Genomic DNA, 19,272 nt, shown 5'->3' on the forward strand with positions numbered 1-19,272 from the left:
AGCCCACTGTTGGGTAGGGACTGTCTCTATATGTTGCCAACTTGTACTTCCCAAGCGCTTAGTACAGTGCTCTGCACACAGTAAGCGCTCAATAAATACGATTGATGATGATGATGATAAAGCACTAACTGTGTGTGCAGAACACTGTACTAAGCACTTGGGAGAGTACAATAGTACGAGAAAACAATTCCTGCCCTCAAGGAAGAGATCCCTGACATTTTCGATGGAAAAAAAACCCTTTTATAATATTTGTTAAGCACTTACTATGTACCAGGCACTGTACTAAGCCCTGGGGGAGATACAAGTTAATCAAGTTGGACACAGTCCATGTCCCACAATGGGCTCACGGCATTAATGCCCATTTTAGAGATGAGGGAACTGAGGCATAGAGAAGTGAAATGACTTGCCCAATGTCACACGGTAGACAAATGGCAGAGCTGGGATTAGAACCCAGGTCCTCCTGACTTCCAGTTCTGTAGTCTATCCACTAGGCCATTCTGCTTCTCATCTTTAACATAGATACCTGCTCTTTCTCTTTCTCTCTCCCTCTCTCTCTCTCTCTCTCTCTCTCTCTCTCTGTCTCTCTCTCTCTCTCTTTTTCTCTTAGATGGTAAGTCAGTTGAACCAGTGGGATTAGAACAATCCTGTAGCTACCCCAGGGCTTAACACATAGCATGCACTAAGGATGCCAAAGTGATGATTAAACTCATTTCTTCACCCTCCCCTCCCCACTTTGTCATTCTTTTCAATAATTTTTCTTTGTCTGTAGAGTTTTGCCACCTCTCCTTATCCTGGTTCTGTAAATACTGCCCACATCTCTCGATTCTCTGTAGAAATTAAAAAATAGCTCTCTTCTCAACATGGTAGTTCCTCTTTAGACTGTAAACCCCTTGTAGGTGGAAATTGTGACTGCCAACTCTAGCATACTGAACTCTCCCAAGTCATTAGTATAGTGTACTGCACACAGTCAAGACTCAATAAATACCATCTATTGATTGATGGGTTAATTATGAGAGAAAGAGAAGGCTTGTCAATACATTCATTCAATCGTATTTATTGAGCGCTAATTGTGTGCAGAGCACTGTACTAAGCGCTTGGGAAGTAGAAGTCGGCAGCATATAGAGACAGTCCCTGCCCAACAATGGGCTCACAGTCTAGAAGGGGGAGACAGAAAACAAAACATCAGTCAATTGATGTGGAAGGGAGTGGATTAAGAGGTAATAAGGGCTTAGTCAGGGAAGGCCTCTTGGAGGAGATGTGTCTTCAATAAGGCTTTGAAGGTGGGGAGAGCGATCGTCTGTCTGTTATGAAGAGGGAGGGTGGTCCAGGCCAGAGGCAGGGAATGGGTGAGCGGTCGGCGGTGAAATAGACAAGATCGAGGTACAGTGAGTAGGATGGTATTAGACGACCGAAGTATGTGGGCTGAGTGGTAGTTGGAGCACATATGGAGACGCAGTCTGAGTCAGGCTGAACAGTTTGGCCAAAGTTACACTCAGGGACTAAGAGTTGATCCAGAGGCTTTTGCTGTCTCCTTTTCTTCTTGACGCAGACACTGTTGTGTTCCCTTCAGTCCAGAAGAAGGAACATTCTTCATGCCAAAACTGTCAGGGCCCAGCTAGACTACATCATCTCACCTGATAAGGAGCCTGTGCCTTCTGGGACCCGCAGATGTTAGCCACCGTTGGATCCCAAACTTGAAGGATAGTCTAATCTGAAATGGAAAATTCTGTGATGTTCATGGTGATCATGGTAATTATCACGGATGCCGGCAGTGTAGTGTTTTCTTTTAACAGCCACCTCGGAGAGCAACCGATGGACTCCCATCATCAATCAGTCATGGTACTTATTGAGTGCATCTGTGTGCAGAGCACTGTTCTGAACGCTTGGGAGAGTACAATGCAACAGAGTTGACGGACACGTTCCCAGCACACAAGTAGCTTACAATCTAGAGATCATGACAGAGATGGCCGGTTGGGTCGGCTGGGTAATTTATTTGAATCTAATTATGGTATTTATTAAGAATACTTACTATGTTCCAGGCACTGTACACAGACAGACCTTAATAATGGTATTTATCAAGCGTTTACTATATGTCAAGCACTGTTCTAAGTGCTGGGGTAGATACAAGCTAATCAGGTTGGACACAGTCCTTATCCCACATGGGGCTCCCAATTTGAATCTCCGTTTTTCAGATGAGCGACCTCAGTCCTTTATAAATACTGGTGATCAATAGAAAAATGGTAGAGACCAACTGAAGTAGAGTTGTCTCATTTTGAGGATGACACTGCCAGCAGTGAAACCATGTCCAAGAGCTTCAGGGTCTGAGAGAGAAATCACTTGCACACTTTTACACTTGAACTTTTAACCGATGAAAGCAGCTAGGGACCTTTTCTCATCCTTCGACATTTATGTGAACGTGGCTCAGGCACCAGTGGTTCATAGAAGAGGTTGCCCTACCATCCGCAGGCCGTGCACTTAGTTGTTTTTTGCGGTAGTGGTGATGGTCGACACGGAGACATCCCCACTCGCTCATCCAGTGGTATCCATCGTGCAATGACTGGTAGGAAAATCAGGTGCCGTCTCTGGATTCAGAGTGGAATACCTTTGAGGCCTCAAAAGCAGCGGGCAAGGCTGTTCCTCACCCATTTACTCAGTCAGAGATGGTTGATTTTGTACTTTTTAGCTTAGTAAGCATTGGTGGGGGCCAAGGGAAGCTCTGTCCTCGGTGTCCTTGGAGAATTCAAGTGACTTGGTCAGCAGGGAGAGGGGAAAATGTTTAAGAGGTGGAGAGAAATCCTCAAGGAATAGGGGAAATGTTATCAAAAGGAGTCTACTAAGAGGAAAGCCAGGATCCAAAGGTTGTTTTGAAGAAGAAGACTTGAAAAGAGGCAGAATTTGTGGTGGGAATTGCCTCAAATGGTGTCCGCTAAACAGATAGAAAGGTCAAAGAGGGATGTAGAAGGAAATCAGACTAAGCAAGTTGCCCTGGATAAATCCATGATGGATTTTTTAAAGCCACAATATGTTGGAGAAAAAGTAGATGTGCAGAAAGAGTTACTTCTAGACTATACCCTTGAGAAATGCCCCATTGGATGAAACGTTTGACATTTTGGTGAATATTGCTTCCTTTAATATGTGCAGTTCAATTATCTTGATTGAATTTGAGACCTTTGGATAAAAGGCTTTCTTTATACTTTGTCAAGAAAATGAGGTGTCCCATTACACCGCAGGGAAGTGACAAGTTTTCGTTACTCAAGCCCGATGCGGTTAGAGCTTCAGTTTGTGCTTTTCATTAACAGTTTTATGCAGCCGAATGGATGGAATCCAGGAAAAAGCAGCAGATTTGATCAGAAGGAATATTAGGCTTCAATCATGGAAAATAGCTTCACCCGACTATAAACACGTCTGCATGGACCAGATGAATTTTCAATTCTTAGGTTTTGTGTGTGTGTGTTACTTGTTAAGTACTTACCATGTGTCAGGCACTGTACTGAGCGCTGGGGTAGATACAAAATAACCAGGTTGGACATAGTCCCTGTCCCACATTAGTCTCCCAGTCTAAGTAAGAAGGAGGAGGATTTAATCTCCATTTTACAGATGAGGTAACCGAGGCACAGAGAAGTTAAGTGACTTGCCCAAGAGCACATAGCAGACCAGGTTTTAACGTTTTGAAGTTTATCAAAAATGTGGAGAAGGGTAGGAGGAAACCAAACCTATAATTATTAATCTAAGTCCCTGCTCCAGCTAGAAAGAGAGAGTTGTAGACACCGACCCACTCCTCCGGCACCCCATCACAAGACTACTGCTGTATATCATCATCATCATCATCATCAATCGTATTTATTGAGCGCTTACTGTGTGCAGAGCACTGTCCTAAGCGCTTGGGAAGTACAAGTTGGCAACATATAGAGACAGTCCCTACCCAACAGTGGGCTCACAGTCTAAAAGGGGGGAGACAGAGAACAAACCCAAACATACTAACAAAATAAAATAAATAGAAATATAATATAATAAATATATGTATATATGTTTGTACATATTTATTACTCTATTTATTTATTTATTTATTTTACTTGTACCTATCTATTCTATTTATTTTATTTTGTTAGTATGTTTGGCTTTGATCTCTGTCTCCCCCTTCTAGACTGGGAGCCCACTGTTGGGTAGGGACTGTCTCTATATGTTGCCAGCTTGTACTTCCCAAGTGCTTAGTACAGTGCTCTGCACACAGTAAGCGCTCAATAAATACGATTGATTGATTGATTGATTGCTGCTGCTCACTGAGGGGTATGGTTTCACTGGACAGACGGGGCGGTGATCAGCTGGGAGACAAAACCGTTTCCTGTGTTCATTTGTGAGAATTTTTTTGTTGGGGTTCCATTTTTCTTTGTAAGACTATTTCACAGGCAAGTCACATTCCCCACTAAGGTGCTAAACTTGCTTGTTTATGAATGAGCGAGTGTAAAAAGATAGCAAGAAGGATGTGTGGTACGTGAAACAGACCAAATGCTTCGTACGTGCTCCGCGCACATTAAGCACTCAATAAATACGATTGACTGATTGATGGATAGACTGCATCCATGAGAATCTATAGGAAAATTTCAGTCTTCTGTTGTTTGCTCTCTTGGATTGAAAGGGGAGCCTTAAGCAGTAATAGTTAATAATCGCAGTGGTATTTGTTAAGCACTTACTTTACGTCAAGCACTGTTCTAAGTACAGGAGTAGCTTCAAGTTAATCAGGTTGGACATAAACCCTGAATCACATGGGACTCACAGGGTGAGTAATACCATTAATGAAAATAATTGTAATTGTGCTGTTAAGTGCTTATTTTGTGCCAAGCACTGTACTAAGTGCTGGGGTAGACTTAGGATAATTAGGTCCCACATGGGACTCAAATTCAGAGTAGGAGGGGGAACAGGGATTGAATTCCCATTTTTATTCGTTCATTCACTCATTCAATCGTATTTATTGAGTGCTTACTGTGTGCAGAGCACTGTACTAATCACTTGGGAAGTACAAATCGGCAACATATAGAGATGGTCCCTACCCAACAACGGGCTCAATCTTAATCTTAATCTTAATCCCCATTTTACAGATGAGGTAACTGAGGCCCAGAGACGTGAAGTGACTTGCCCAAAGTCACACAGCTGACAATTGGCAGAGCGGGGATTTGAACCATTGATCTCTGACTCCCAAGCCCGGTCTCTTTCCACTGAGCCACGCTGCATTTTGCAGGCAAGGGAACTGAGGCCCGGAGAAGTCAAGTGACTTGTCCAAGGTCATACAACAGACAAGTGGAGGACCAGGATTGGAACCCAGATCCTACTGACTCCTAGTCCTGTTCTCTTTCCACTGGGCCACTCTGCTTCCTAGGAGTAATGCAAAGTGGGTTGGGGGGAAGGAGGGAAAACTGGATCCAGTCTCCTTTCCTTGGGAGCGAGGGTGGGGTGAGCAACTGCCCCAGATCCCCGCAATGGGAGGTGCTAAATCATCCTTTCTTAGCTCCCCCCAGCAGACTCCCAAAAGCCGACGCTCCATGGGGAGCAACTCTGGAGGACACAGGGAAAGAGGGTGTTGACTTGTCAGCTGTGTGACCTGGGGCAAGCCACTTAACTTCTCTGTGCTTCAGTTATCTCATCTGTAAAATGGGGATGAAGACCGTGAGCCCCACGTGGGACAACCTGATCACCTTGTATCCCCCCAGTGCTTAGAACAGTGCTTTGCACATAGTAAGCACTTAACAAATGCTATTATTATTATTATTATTATTATTATTATTTTATTATTACCTGAAGCAGACACCGGGATGTCAGGGAGAACAGTAGACCTAGTGAAAAGAACACAGGCCTGGGAAGCTGAGGACCTGGGTTCTAATTTCAGCCCCTGCCATTTGCTAGCTGTGTGTCCTTGGGCATGCCATTTCACTTCTCTGTGCTTCAGTTTTCTCATCTGTAAAATGGGGATTCAATGCCTGTTTTCCTTCCTACTTAGATTGTGAACCCCTTGAGGGACAGGGACCATGTCCAACCTGATAATCTTGTATCTACCCCTGCACTTAGTACAGGGGTTGGAACATACTAGTGCTTTATTATTAGAGAAGCAGCGTGGCTCAGTGGAAAAGAGCACGGGCTTTGGAGTCAGAGTTCATGGGTTCAAATCCCGGCTCTGCCAATTGTCAGCTGTGTGACTTTGGGCAAGTCACTTAACTTCTCTGTGCCTCAATTCCCTCATCTGTAAAATGGGGATTAAGATTGTGAGCACCCCGTGGGACAACCCGATCACCTTGTACCCTCCCCAGTGCTTAGAACAGTGCTTTGCAAATAGCAAGCACTTAATAAATGCCATTATTATTATTAACAATATTCATAATTCTTCTAGACTGTGCTTAGAACAGTGCTTTGCAAATAGTAAGTGCTTAATAAATGCCATTATTATTAATAATAATATTCATAATTCTTCTAGACTATGAGCCCATTGTTGGGTAGGGACTGTCTCTATATGTTGCCGACTTGTACTTCTCAAGCGCTTAGTACACTTCCCAAGTGCTTATTATACTTCCCAAGCACTTAGTACAGTGCTCTGCACACAGTAAGCACTCAATAAATACGATTTAATGAATAATTAGATAAGCAGCATGACCTATTGGATAGAGCAAGGGCCTGGGAATTAAAAGTACCTGGGTTCTCATCTTGGCTCCGCCACTTGTCTCCAGTGTGACCTTGGGCAAGTCACTTGACTTCTCTGTGCCTCCGTTAGCTCATCTGTAAAATGGGGATTAAGACTGTGAGCCCCATGAGGGACAGGGACAGGGTCCAACTTGATTTTCTGGTATCTTCCCCCACACTCAGTTCAATGCCTGGCACATAAGTAAGCATTCATTCATTCATTCAATCGTATTTATCGAGCGCTTACTGTGTGCAGAGCACTGTACTAAGCGCTTGGGAAGTACAAGTTGGCAACATGTAGAGACGGTCCCTACGCAACAGTGGGCTCACAGTCTATTAGGGGGAGACAGACACCTAACAAGTACCACTATTATTATTATCATTATCATTATGTTGCCAACTTGTACTTCCCAAGCGCTTAGTACAGTGCTCTGCGCACAGTAAGCGCTCAATAAATACGATTGATTGATTGATTGATTATCACCGTTACAATCGGAGAGTGAGTGGGAGTGAGAGCAAGACCCCGGGACTCTGAGAGGAAGGCTAAATAAGTAGCAGTAACTGTAATCGACACCCAAAATTCCTCACTGAGGCTGAGGCGGGAGTAAGGCCCTGGTAACCATGGTAACGGGAAAGTCCGGGCTACTTGACTGGGATTTTCCTGCCCCCTGGTGGCGGGATTGAAACCGGCCCGCAAAATGGGAAGGGGGAGAGCAACATGATGAGTGGCAGAGATTCATTTGTTTACCCGTTCACCTAGAAATAGAAATATTCCCCCTCAATCATCCCCACCCTTTCCCAATCCATCTCCCTCTCTCCCCCCTCCACCTTTCAGAAAGGAAAATTACTCAGCCGAGACCAAAAAAGGGCAAGTTTGCCATCAATAGCCTCCCAAACTGGAGCTCGCGGCTGGATCATTTTTCTTAATTAAATACGGTTTGTCTTTTAGGCAGCGCTCTGTTTTTTCGAGGGTACCGTAGGTGTAGTTTACAGTATAATGAAAGGGTCTTGGGTTTTGCCATTGTACTGAGCCATTTTAACCGGTTTTAATGGCACCCAGGAAAAGTGCCACAGAGTAGGGGGTTTTGTCTCTCTGAACATTGAGGGGTGGCAGAGGGAGGTCTCACACTTTCACCCCTTGTATCTTCTCTCCTACTACAAGGCAGGGTGATGCAGAAGGGAGTGGGAGATGAGGAATAGTGGGGCTTAGTTTGGGAAGGCCTCTTGGAGGAGATGGGTCTTCAATAAGGCTTTGAATAATAATAATAATAATAATAATGGCATTTGTTAAGCGCTTACTATGTGCAAGGCACTGTTCTAAGCGCTGGGGGGGATACAAGGTGATCAGGTTGTCCCGCGTGGGGCTCACAGTCATCATCCCCATTTTACAGATGAGGGAACTGAGGCTCCGAGAAGTTAAGTGACTTGCCCAAGGTCACACAGCAGGCACCTTGGCGGAGTCGGGATTCGAACCCATGACTTCTATCTCCAAAGCCCAGGCTCTTTCCACTGAGTCATGCTGCTTCTCTGGGAGAGTGGTTGTCTGTAGGATTAGAGGAGGGAGTGCGTTCCGGGCCAGAGACAGGACGTGTGTTAGGCATTGGCAGCTATAATCACATTGTAATCACAGTAATAATCACAGTAATAATAACAATAATTGTGGCATTCTTTGATAATAATAATGATGACATTTATTAAGTGCTTACTATGTGCAAAGCACTGTTCTAAGCGCTGGGGAGGTTACAAGGTGATCAGGTTGTCTCACTGGGGGCTCACATTCTTAATCCCTATTTTACAGATGAGACAACTGAGGCCCAGAGAAGTTAAGTGACTTGACTAAAGTCACACAGCTGACAGTTGGCGGAGCTGGGATTTGAACCCATGACCTTCGACTCCAAAGCCTGTGCTCTTTCCACTGAGCCACGCTGCTTCTCATTTACTTTGATCATTTACTATGTGCCAAGCACTGTCCTGTGTGCTGCGACAGATTCAAAAAATCAGGCTAGACACTGTCCCTGTCCCACATGGGCCTCAGGGTCTGAGTCGGAGGGAGAACAGATATCGAATCCCCATTTTACAGATGAGGGAACTGAGGTACAGACAAGTGAAAGGACTTGCCCAAGTTCACATGATGTGCATCTAGCTTTACTTCCATTTATTCTGATGACACCTGTCCACATGTTTGGTTTTGTTCTCTGTCTCCCCCTTCTAGACTGTGAGCCTGTTGTTGGGTAGGGATCGTCTCTATGTGTTGCCAACTTGTACTTCCCAAGTGCTTAGTACAGTGCTCTGCACACAATAAGCACTCAATAAATACGACTGAATGAATGAATGAATGAAAGCAGGTGGCAGAGCCAGAGGTGCGATCGGTAGATAGCTCCCATGAGCAGAGTGACTCACTAGAAGGATCCAGAAGATGAGAAGCATTGCTTTTGTGGAGGTGAGTTCAAGGAGTGGAAACACTTCATTGGATGATGGTGAGTGGCCCAGTGGACTGAGCCTGTGAGTCAGAAGGACCTGAGTTCTAATCCTGGCTCCGCCACTTCACTGCTGTGTGACCTTGGGCAAGTCACTTGACTTCTCTTGGCCTCAGTCCCTCATCCGTAAAATGGGGATTAAGACTGTGAGCCCTACATGGGACAGAAACTCCTCACCCTGGGCTTCAAGGCTGTCCATCACCTCACCTCCTCCTACCTCACCTCCCTTCTCTCCTTCTACAGCCCACCCCGCACCCTCCACTCCTCCGCCGCTAATCTCCTCACCGTACCTCATTCTCGCCTGTCCCTCCATCGACCCCCGGCCCACGTCCTCCCCCGGTCCTGGAATGCCCTCCCTCTGCCCATCCGCCAAGCTAGCTCTCTTCCTCCCTTCAAGGCCCTACTGAGAGCTCACCTCCTCCAGGAGGCCTTCCCAGACTGAGCCCCTTCCTTCCTCTCCCCCTCGTCCCCCTCTCCATCCCCCCATCTTACCTCCTTCCCTTCCCCACAGCACCTGTATATATGTATATATGTTTGTACATATTTATTACTCTATTTATTTATTTATTTATTTATTTTACTTGTACATATCTATTCTATTTATTTTATTTTGTTAGTATGTTTGGTTTCGTCTCCCCCTTTTAGACTGTGAGCCCACTGTTGGGTAGGGACTGTCTCTATATGTTGCCAATTTGTACTTCCCAAGCGCTTAGTACAGTGCTCTGCACACAGTAAGCGCTCAATAAATACGATTGATGATGATGATGATGAGAGGGACTGTGTCCAACCCGATTATCTTGTATCTACCCCAGGGCTTAGTATAGAGCCTGACAAGTAACAAATACCACAGTTATTATTATTATTATTGTGAAAGAAGGGTAGCCCCTTCCCTCCTCATCTCCCCTTAACTTTGACATTTATTGTTCTACACTTTGCCCTGCCAAGATTCATCACTTCTCCCCCACCCCCTGCGACCCCGCAGCCTGGTTATGGTATTTTGGGAATGGATTTTTGATAAACTCTTGTCTGCAGCCTACTGCTCTAGATCTGGATGGGAGCCTAGGATGGTGATTTGTTCAAAGTAGCACAGTAGATACTGTTGAGGCTTATGAAACCCTGCCGTCTCTTCGTCTCTTCGCCTGCTCTGGGGGCTGGCCAGACTCCCTGAGGGGTTTTATCCAGCAGGGATTTTTAAGTTCTCTTTCAGCCGGGTGACCCTATTGAAAGGAGAGGGGAGACTTTGTGGCTGCTGCAGTCAATTTGTTCCAGGACAGCATCCCATGAGGAAAGATGACCGTTGAGTTCTGAACGGTCCCTGGCCTTTTTTGATGGAAAACATGGAATTGTGGAGGAAAGAGAGAGAGGAAATGGTTCTTTTGGAAAGATGTGGCCAATCACTCAGCGATATTTATTGAGTGCTCACTGTGCAGAGAGCACTGTACTAAGCCCCTGGGAGAGTATATCTATCCCAGAAGCAGCGTGGCTCAGTGGAAAGAGCCCGGGCTTTGGAGTCAGAGGTCATGGGTTCAAATCCCGACTCTGCCACTTGTCAGCTATGTGACTTTGGGCAAGTCACTTCACTTCTCTGGGCCTCAGTTCCCTCATCTGTAAAATGGGGATGAAGACTGTGAGCCCCCCGTGGGACGACCTGATCACCTTGTAACCTCCCCAGTGTTTAGAACAGTGCTTTGCACATAGTAAGCACTTAATAAATGCCATTATTATTATTATTATTATTATTATTATTATTATCCCAGTGCTTAGAACCATGCCAGGCACTTAGTAAGTGCTTAACAAATCACCACAATTATTATTAATTATTATTATTATTATTAATATACAATAGAGTTGGTAGATATGTTCCCTGCCTACAAGAGCTTACAGCCTACAGGTGGAGATGGATGTTAAAGGCAATTACAGATAGGGGAAATAGTAGATAGTAAGATGAGTGTAAGCGGTGAGAAGCAGCATGGCTCAGTGGAAAGAGCCCGGGCTTTGGAGTCAGGGTTCATGGTTTCAACTCCCAGCTCTGCCCATTGTCAGCTGTGTGACTTTGGGCAAGTCACTTCACTTCTCTGGGCCTCAGTTACCTTATCTGTAAAATGGGGATTGAGACTGTGATCCCCCCGTGGGACAACCTGATCACCTTGTAACCACCCCAGTGCTTAGAACAGTGCTTTGCACATAGTAAGCGCTTAATAAATGCCATTATTATTATTATGGGGCTGGGGTGAATTTCAAAGTGATCGTTGATTTCCTCAAAATGAGTTCTAATAGTGCTCGCAGGCATCTGAGTGTTACTGTTTTGCATGCTTATTACCAAAGAGGAAGGGGGCAGCTTTTTTTTCCTATAATTTCCCTTGTTTTGGAACATACTCCAGAACCATTTCCCCAAACCCGACCCCTACTCCCCAGCTCCCTGCAATCCCGGACACGACCTCCAATCCATGACGCCTGATGGTGGGAGCTGAGATAATAAAAATAATAAAAATTCCACCCATAAAGGGAAGTTCTAAATCAAATAGGTACTAAGACTGTCAGAGCCAGCCAATTAATCGATCGATATTTGTATTTTTTTGAGTACTTGCTGTGAACGTCCAGGACAAAGTCATAGTAAAAACAAAGAACCCACTAAGAAATTTAATCCCCATTTCTCCAACCTGTCTTCCCTGGTTAACTCCCAACAGCCAAATGACACCAACTCATCAGCCCCCTCCTTCTAGACTGTAAGCTTCCCCTCTAGACTGTAAACTCATTGTGGGCAGGGAATATGTCTGTTTACTGTTATATTGTTTTCTTCCTGTGAGCCCCACGTGGGACAGCCTGATCACCCTGTATCCTCCCCAGTGCTTAGAACAGTGTTTTGCACATAGTAAGTGCTTAACAAATGCCATCGTTATTATTATTATTATTATTCTAAGCTCTTTGTACAGTCCTCCCCACACAGTAAGTTCTCAATAGTGTTGAGTGAATGAATGGATATATTATGTATATATATATATTATATATATACATATGGGTATTAAGTATATATGTATACATGTTTATTCCCTCCCCCAGCATTCATGTATTTCAGTATTTTTAGTCAATTGTTAAGCTACTTTATTTATTTTTAAATATTTTTGTGCCTGTCTCTCCCATTAGAGTATAAACTGTAATAATAATAATAATTGTGGGGTTTATTAAGTGCTTCCTATGTGTCAATCACTGAACTCTGTGCTCAGGCAGAAAAAGATAATCAGAACGGACACAGTTTGTGCTTCACATAAAACTCACAAGAACGAGAACAGATTACTGAATCCCCATTTTACGGGGATCTGAGGCACAGAGAAGTCAAGTGAGTTGGCCAAGGTCACACAGCAGGGAAATGGCAGTGCCAGGATTAAAATCCGAGTCTTCTGGTTCCCAGGTCTGGGCTCTGTCCACGATTCTTCTGTACTTTCCCAAGAGCTTAGAGTGCCTTGCACTCAGCACTAACGCTACTCCTAATTTTGCATCATAACACATTATTCAAACACCTCTTAACAGGAATTTGGTTGTTTTTAAAGTAGGATTGTAAATCTCACTTATTAGGTGTCTGAACAGCTATACATTCTTACATTTGAAATAGCTAGTTCCAGGAAAATATCTCCAACTTACAGTGAGATCCGCCTGAGGGCTTGAAAACACTTAATGCAAGATGATGTACAGCTTTAGAAACAGATATCACTGATGAATCAGAGCCTGAAACTTTGTCTTAAAGAAAGATATCAGGGTGCTCAATTTATTTACGTGTGGGCACTGGTTGTGGTAATTTTGTTTTCAGCCCTACAAAATATTGAATTTTATTTTATCCTGCTATCCTGCCCTTATTTTCTGAAAATATGAGTTCCTTCTTTCAGACTGCTGACTCTTAGGAGACTGTTCTTAGGTGAAACCTTACAAAATTTATCTTTGTTATTGATGGCTTCTATTTTCAACTTCTTTTTTCCCCTCTTTCTTATGAAGTGGGAATAAAAGAAGGGATATTTTCCTGGGTCAGGGTTCAGGTTGCTGCTGTCTGTAGCTCCATCTCCAACATTAATGCAGCACTTAGTCCATTTTCATATTTATTTGTAATTGCAGTTTGCATAACGTGAAGGCATTAGCACTTCTAAATTTCCGTATGACCGAGCCTTACAAATAGGCGCTAAATTAATTTTACACGGTACATTTTCTTCTTAAAAGTGGAAAAAAAATTAGATTAAGCAGTGATAAGAAAAATAATCATGAAATATATTTCGATTTCTCCTAAATTTCCAGTTTGCTTGTGTCTTCCCCAGAAAAGGAAGGAGGGGAAATGATTTTCTTACGGCTTCAAAATTCCCAATGGTGTAAGCAGTGATAAGAAAAATAATCTTGTGATATATTTCAAATTCTCCTAAATTTCCAGTTGTTGTTTTTTTTCTCCTGAAAAAGAAGGAGGGAAAATGGGTTTTCTTGCGGCTTCAGAATTTCCATCTATCTTTCTTGATAGATGGTCAGGCTAATGATTCGAGTTCAAGTAAAATTCTTGCCTGAGTGGCAAGATCTGTTTCCCTCTCCCTGCCGATTCTTTCATTGCACTTAGTGCCCTGGTGGTCCAGGAATTCCTCCATGCAGCCCTCCAGCCTAGAGTAGTCAATCAGTGATATTTATTGAGCACTTACTATGTGCAGAACCCTGCACTAAGCTGCAAGCTTCGTGGCTTAGTGGAAAGAGCACGGGCTTGGGAGCCAGAGGTTGTGAGTTCTAATCCCGGCTCCACCACTTGTCACCTAGGCAAGTCATTTCATTCCTCATTCAATCATATTTATTGAGCACCTACTGTGTGCAGAGCACTGTACTAAGCACTTGGGAAGTACAAGTTGGCAACATATAGAGACGGTCCCTACCCAACAGTGGGCTCACAGTCTAGAAGTGGGAGATAGACATCAAAACAAAACATATTAACAAAATAAAATAAATAGAATAGTAAATATGTACAAGTAAAATAAATAGAGTAATAAATATGTACAAGCATATATACAGGAGCTGTGGGGAGGGGAAGGAGGTAAGGCGGAGGTTGGGGGGGGACTTCTCTGTGCCTTAATTACCACATTTGAAAAATGAGGATTAAGACTGTGAGCCCCACATGGGACAAACAGATTACCTGTATCTCCCCCAGTGCTTAAAACAGTGCTTGGCACGTAGTAAGTGCTTAACAAATACCATTATTAGTTTTATTTTTAAGCTCTTGGGAGAGTACAACATATCCATCAATCAATGGTATTTACTGAGCGCTTAATGAAAGCAGAGCACTGTATGAAATACTTTGGAGAGTACAGTCAAACAGAGTTGGTAGACACGATCCCGGCTCTCAAGGAGCTTAATGACATAGGAGAGTACAGTCAAATAGAGTTGGTAGACACGATCCCGGCTTTCAAGGAGCTTAATAATTGTGGTATTTGTTTAGCTCTAACTATGTGCAAAGCGCTGTACTAAGAGTTGGGGTTGATACCAGGTAATCAAGTCCCACATGGGGCTCAGAGTCTAAGCAGGAGGGAGAACAGGTATTAAACCTCCTTATTGCAGAAGAGGGAACTGAGGCACACAGAATAGACACTGAAATACGTCAGAGAGAGGAGAAGTAGCAAAGTTTAAGGATATGGACCTCATGTGATTGTGACCTGCCTGGGGATTATTCGTCTTTTGCCATGGGAGATTCCACAGAGCAGTTAAGGCAAACGGAGTTAACTTGTTTACTGTTAGTGATGAGGAAGAAACCAAAAGAACTCAAGTTGTCCAACACCTACAGATGGCTAAGTTGCTGCACAGAGGTTGTGTGGCCTAATGGAAAGCGCATGGGCCTGGGAATCTGAAGGACCTGGGTTCTAATCCTGGCTCTGCTACTTATCTACTATGTGACTTTGGGCAAGTCACTTCCTTCTCTGAGCCTGTTACCTCATCTGTAAAGGATGAAGGCTTTGAGCCCTGTGTGAGACAGGAATAATGTCTACCCTGTCTCTACTCTTGTAGCTGCTCCGGAGCTTGACACATCATATTTACTTAACAAATACCAATTCTGTTATATTTTACTCTCCCAAGTGCTTAGTACAGTACTCTGCACATAGTAAGTGCTCAATAAATATGATTGATTGATCTTATTCTTGGTTAGTCAAGCAGTAGCCCCCTCCAGGAATCATTCCACCCTTGGATGGGCTGAAAAATATGTCTTCCACTCAGTCCTCTGGGAAAGACTCTAGATATAATAATCATAATCATAATAATAATAATAATGGCATTTATTAAACACTTACTATGTGCAAAGCACTGTTCTAAGCCCTGGAGTGGTTAGAAGGAGATCAGGTTGTCCCACATGGGGCTCACAGTCTTAATCCCCATTTTACAGATGAGGTAACTGAGGCCCAGAGAAGTGAAATGACTTGCCAAAGTCACACAGCTGACAATGGGCAGAGGCAGAATTTGAACCCATGACCTCTGACTCCAAAGCCCGGGCTCTTTCCACTGAGCCATGCTGCTGCTCATCAGCATAGATATGGCACTCAATCAATCAATCAATCAATCAATCAATCGTATTTATTGAGCGCTTACTATGTGCAGAGCACTGTACTAAGCGCTTGGGAAGTACAAATTGGCATCACATAGAGACAGTCCCTACCCTACAGTGGGCTCACAGTCTAAAAGGGGGAGACAGAGAACAGAACCAAACATACCAACAAAATAAAATAAGTAGGATAGAAATGTACAAGTAAAATAAATAAATAAATAAATAGAGTAATAAATATGTACAACCATAAATAAATATGTACAACCATAAATAACACTGTACAATCACTGAGTGTTATTTATTGAGCACTTACTGTGCAGAGCACTGTACTAAGCTCTTGGGAAAGTCAATATAACAGAGTAAGCAAGACAGCAGCAAAACCAAGTGGACTCCAGAGCAGAGTTTGTTTTCGTGCATAGATTTCCAGTAAATGCTCCAGAGAACTAATGCAGAAAATTGTCTGATTGAGAAGAACAGAAGTGTTTAGTTTTATTAGTGTCCTATTTCCTTTAGTTTCTCAGGAGGCATCAGGGGCCCTTTTAAATAAATAAAGCCAAATAAACACAAGAGTCTAGAGAGACAATTTTATCTACATGGTTTAGCAGTAGAAAACATTTAAAAAATGGCAGGTGTCTTTTATTACATTTAATTGTAATTCATTAGCACATTAAATCCCTTGGTGTGCTGCAATCTTATCTGTTCTTTTTACTTGGAAGAGAAGCACTGGTTACTCTGTTCATCTGATGAACATCCTGGGGTAATTAGAATAATAATGGTTGTATTTGTTAAGTGCTTAATATGTGCCAAACAATGTACTGAGGACTAGGGGAGAAATAAGGTAACAAGTTCAGACAGAGTCCCTGGCCCACCTGAGGCTCACAGCCTGAGGAGGAGAGAGGATAGTGCTCAGTGCTTAGAACAGTGCTCAGTGCTTAAAACAGTGCTTTGCACATAGTAAGCACTTAATAAATGCCATTCAAAAAATAGGTATTGAATCCCAGTTTTGCAGATCAGGAACCTGAGGCACAGAGAAGTGAAATGACATACCTAAGGTCACACAAAAGGCAGAGTTAGGATTAGAACCTGGGTCGTTTGTTCATTCAATCATTTTTAATGAGAAGTAACTATGTTCAGAGCTCTGTACCAAGTGCTTGAGAGGATACAATATAACAATAAACAGACACCTTCCTTGTCCACAGCGAGCTCCATCTGACTCCCTTTTCTTGGCATAAGAAGTAGAGTAAACTGAAGGGGATTAGAGCCAAGGATGACCTTAGGATGCCCTTGAGAGAGAATTAACTGAGGAGTCAGGGTCTGATGTGGATGCAGCTACCCAGAAGGACTTTTCCCTAGAACACCCTGGCAGAATTAGGGAATCAATCAATCAATCATATTTATTGAGCGCTTACTGTGTGCAGAGCACCTTCTTCCAACAGTGGGCATCCATCTTGATACAGCCCCAACTCATTTTGGAGGAAATGGTTGCGTGCCTGCGCACAGTGTCAGATGCCGGGTGAGGTTTATTTTGTTTTTTGTTTAACACAGTATATGTTAAGCTATGTGTCAGGTTCTAAGCGCAGGGATAGATACAAGCTAAACAGGTTGGAAACACTCCCTGTCCCCCTGTTCTTCATTGGGCTCACAGTCTTAATTCCCATTTTACAAATGAGGTAACTGAGGCACAGAGAAGCGAAGTGACTTGCCCAAGGCCACTCAGCAGACAGGTGGCAGAGCCGGGATTAGAACCCAGGTCCTTCTGATTCCCAAGCCCGTGCTCTCTCCACTGTGTCATGACTAGGAGGTGGGCTGAAGATGGGAGGCTATAAAGGGTGAGTTCCTTAGCATGATAGAATATCTGCACTACAAGTCCCATCATGTTTTAGGACCTGAATTGGGCAGACGCTGAGCAGGCTTCAACCTGAAAATGATAAAATAATAATAATAATAATAATAGTAATAATGATAATAATAACGATAATGATGATAATAATAATAATTGTGGTATATGTTAAGCACTTACTATGTGTCAGGCACTGAGCATGGGCTTTGGAGTCAGAGGTCATGGGTTCAAATCCCAGCTCCACCGCTTGTCAGCTATGTGACTTTGGGCAAATCACTTCACTTCTCTGGGCCTCAGTTACCTCATCTTTAAAATAGGGATTAAGACTGTGAGCCCCACATGGGACAACCTGATCACCTTGTATCCTCCCCAGTGCTTAGAACTGTGCTTTGCACATAGTAAGCGCTTAATAAATACCAAAATTATTATTATTATTATTATTACTAGGTGCTGGGGTGGATACAAGCAAATTGGGTTGGACACAGTCCCTGATCCACATGGGGCTCACAATCTCATGAAGGGCCCTGGGCCAAGTGGGAATTCCAATTTTACTGGGATAGTCCCAGGGTTGGGATAGGACTATTTGTTTTCTAAAATCATCTGGAACAAACTCTAAAAAGCTGGGTCTGTCCTGGTTGAAATGGGGAAGAACTGTCATCACAAGGCAGGCTGAAGCCATTGAATCCATTAGCACTATGCTCTCTCTGGATACCTTTGATAGGAAAGATAAAGTTTATTATTATTATTAATGACAGTAATAATAATTATTTTGGTGTCTGTTAAACCCTTACTAGGTGCCTGGGCACCAAACTAAGTGCTGGGGTAGGTACAACATAATCAGGCTGGACACAGTCCCTGTCCCTCGTGGGGGTCACAATCTTAATCCCCATTTTACAGGTGAAGTAACCGGGACACAGAGAAGTTAAGTGACTTGCCCGAAGTCACACAGCAGGCAAGTAGCAGAGCAGAGATTAGAATTCAGGTCCTTCTGACTCCAAGGGCCATGCTCTATCCACTAGGCTATGCTACTTCTTCTCAGCCAATGGGCCAAAAAATCAAACAAAGGAAACAGGAAGTTGGATGAATCTTGGGTAGAGCTTTCCATGCACTAAACTTCACTTACCAATCAATCAGTTAATCATATTTATTAAGCACTTTCCATGTTTAGAACACTGTACTGAGTGCTTGGGAAAGTACAATGTAATAGAATTGGTAGACGTGATCCCTGCCCACAGAGGGCTTAACATCTAAAGGAGGACACAGAACGTAACTCTCTGGTGTCGTCTGGAAAGAAGATGGAAGACAGGAGCTACATCAGCTAAACCGAGTGTGAGCCGAGGATCGGTCTACCCTTTGGGGGTGAAGAGGAGCCACGGGAGACTTGGAAAGTTCATGGTTCAACCCCATGGATCTCCAGGTGGGTCAAGGTTAGAGATACACCAACCTGGAGGACTCCATGCTGTTGAGCTGATCACGAGCAACAAACACACGAGTCCACACTCTCTTGGGCGGCAACATCTGACATTTAACTCAAACCATCTCTCCGTGAGAAGACACCCTCTGTCTCTGACCATCACTGCCACCAAGATACCTCGGGAAGGCAATGGATTAAGTTAGAGCTAGGGGTGATTTTAGTATTTTGAGTAAGGGGAAGGGTTAGGGAGGGGGAAATGGTAGACCTAGGGTCATTATTACAAAGAATAAACATAAGCACTGCTGTTACCGAATCAAAACAGTGCCGT

The 19,272-nt window shown here is 43.6% G+C and overlaps 1 protein-coding gene across 2 annotated transcripts in view; it reads left to right on the plus strand.

The window, feature by feature from the left end:
- The window catches only part of CHRM2 (cholinergic receptor muscarinic 2), a 106,014-nt gene that overhangs the window by 18,155 nt on the left and 68,587 nt on the right, over positions 1-19,272 (plus strand). The window contains exon 1 of one of the 2 annotated variants that reach the window (XM_038753212.1): positions 18,877-18,947. The exons of the other annotated variant lie outside the window; for it this stretch is intronic. The gene's annotated coding sequence lies outside the window, so the exon portion shown is untranslated. Of the gene's footprint in view, positions 1-18,876; positions 18,948-19,272 lie in introns of those variants that run through there. 2 annotated transcript variants of the gene reach the window in all.

This window comes from Tachyglossus aculeatus, chromosome 10 (assembly GCF_015852505.1).
Source record: "Tachyglossus aculeatus isolate mTacAcu1 chromosome 10, mTacAcu1.pri, whole genome shotgun sequence".
NCBI lineage: Eukaryota > Metazoa > Chordata > Mammalia > Monotremata > Tachyglossidae > Tachyglossus > Tachyglossus aculeatus.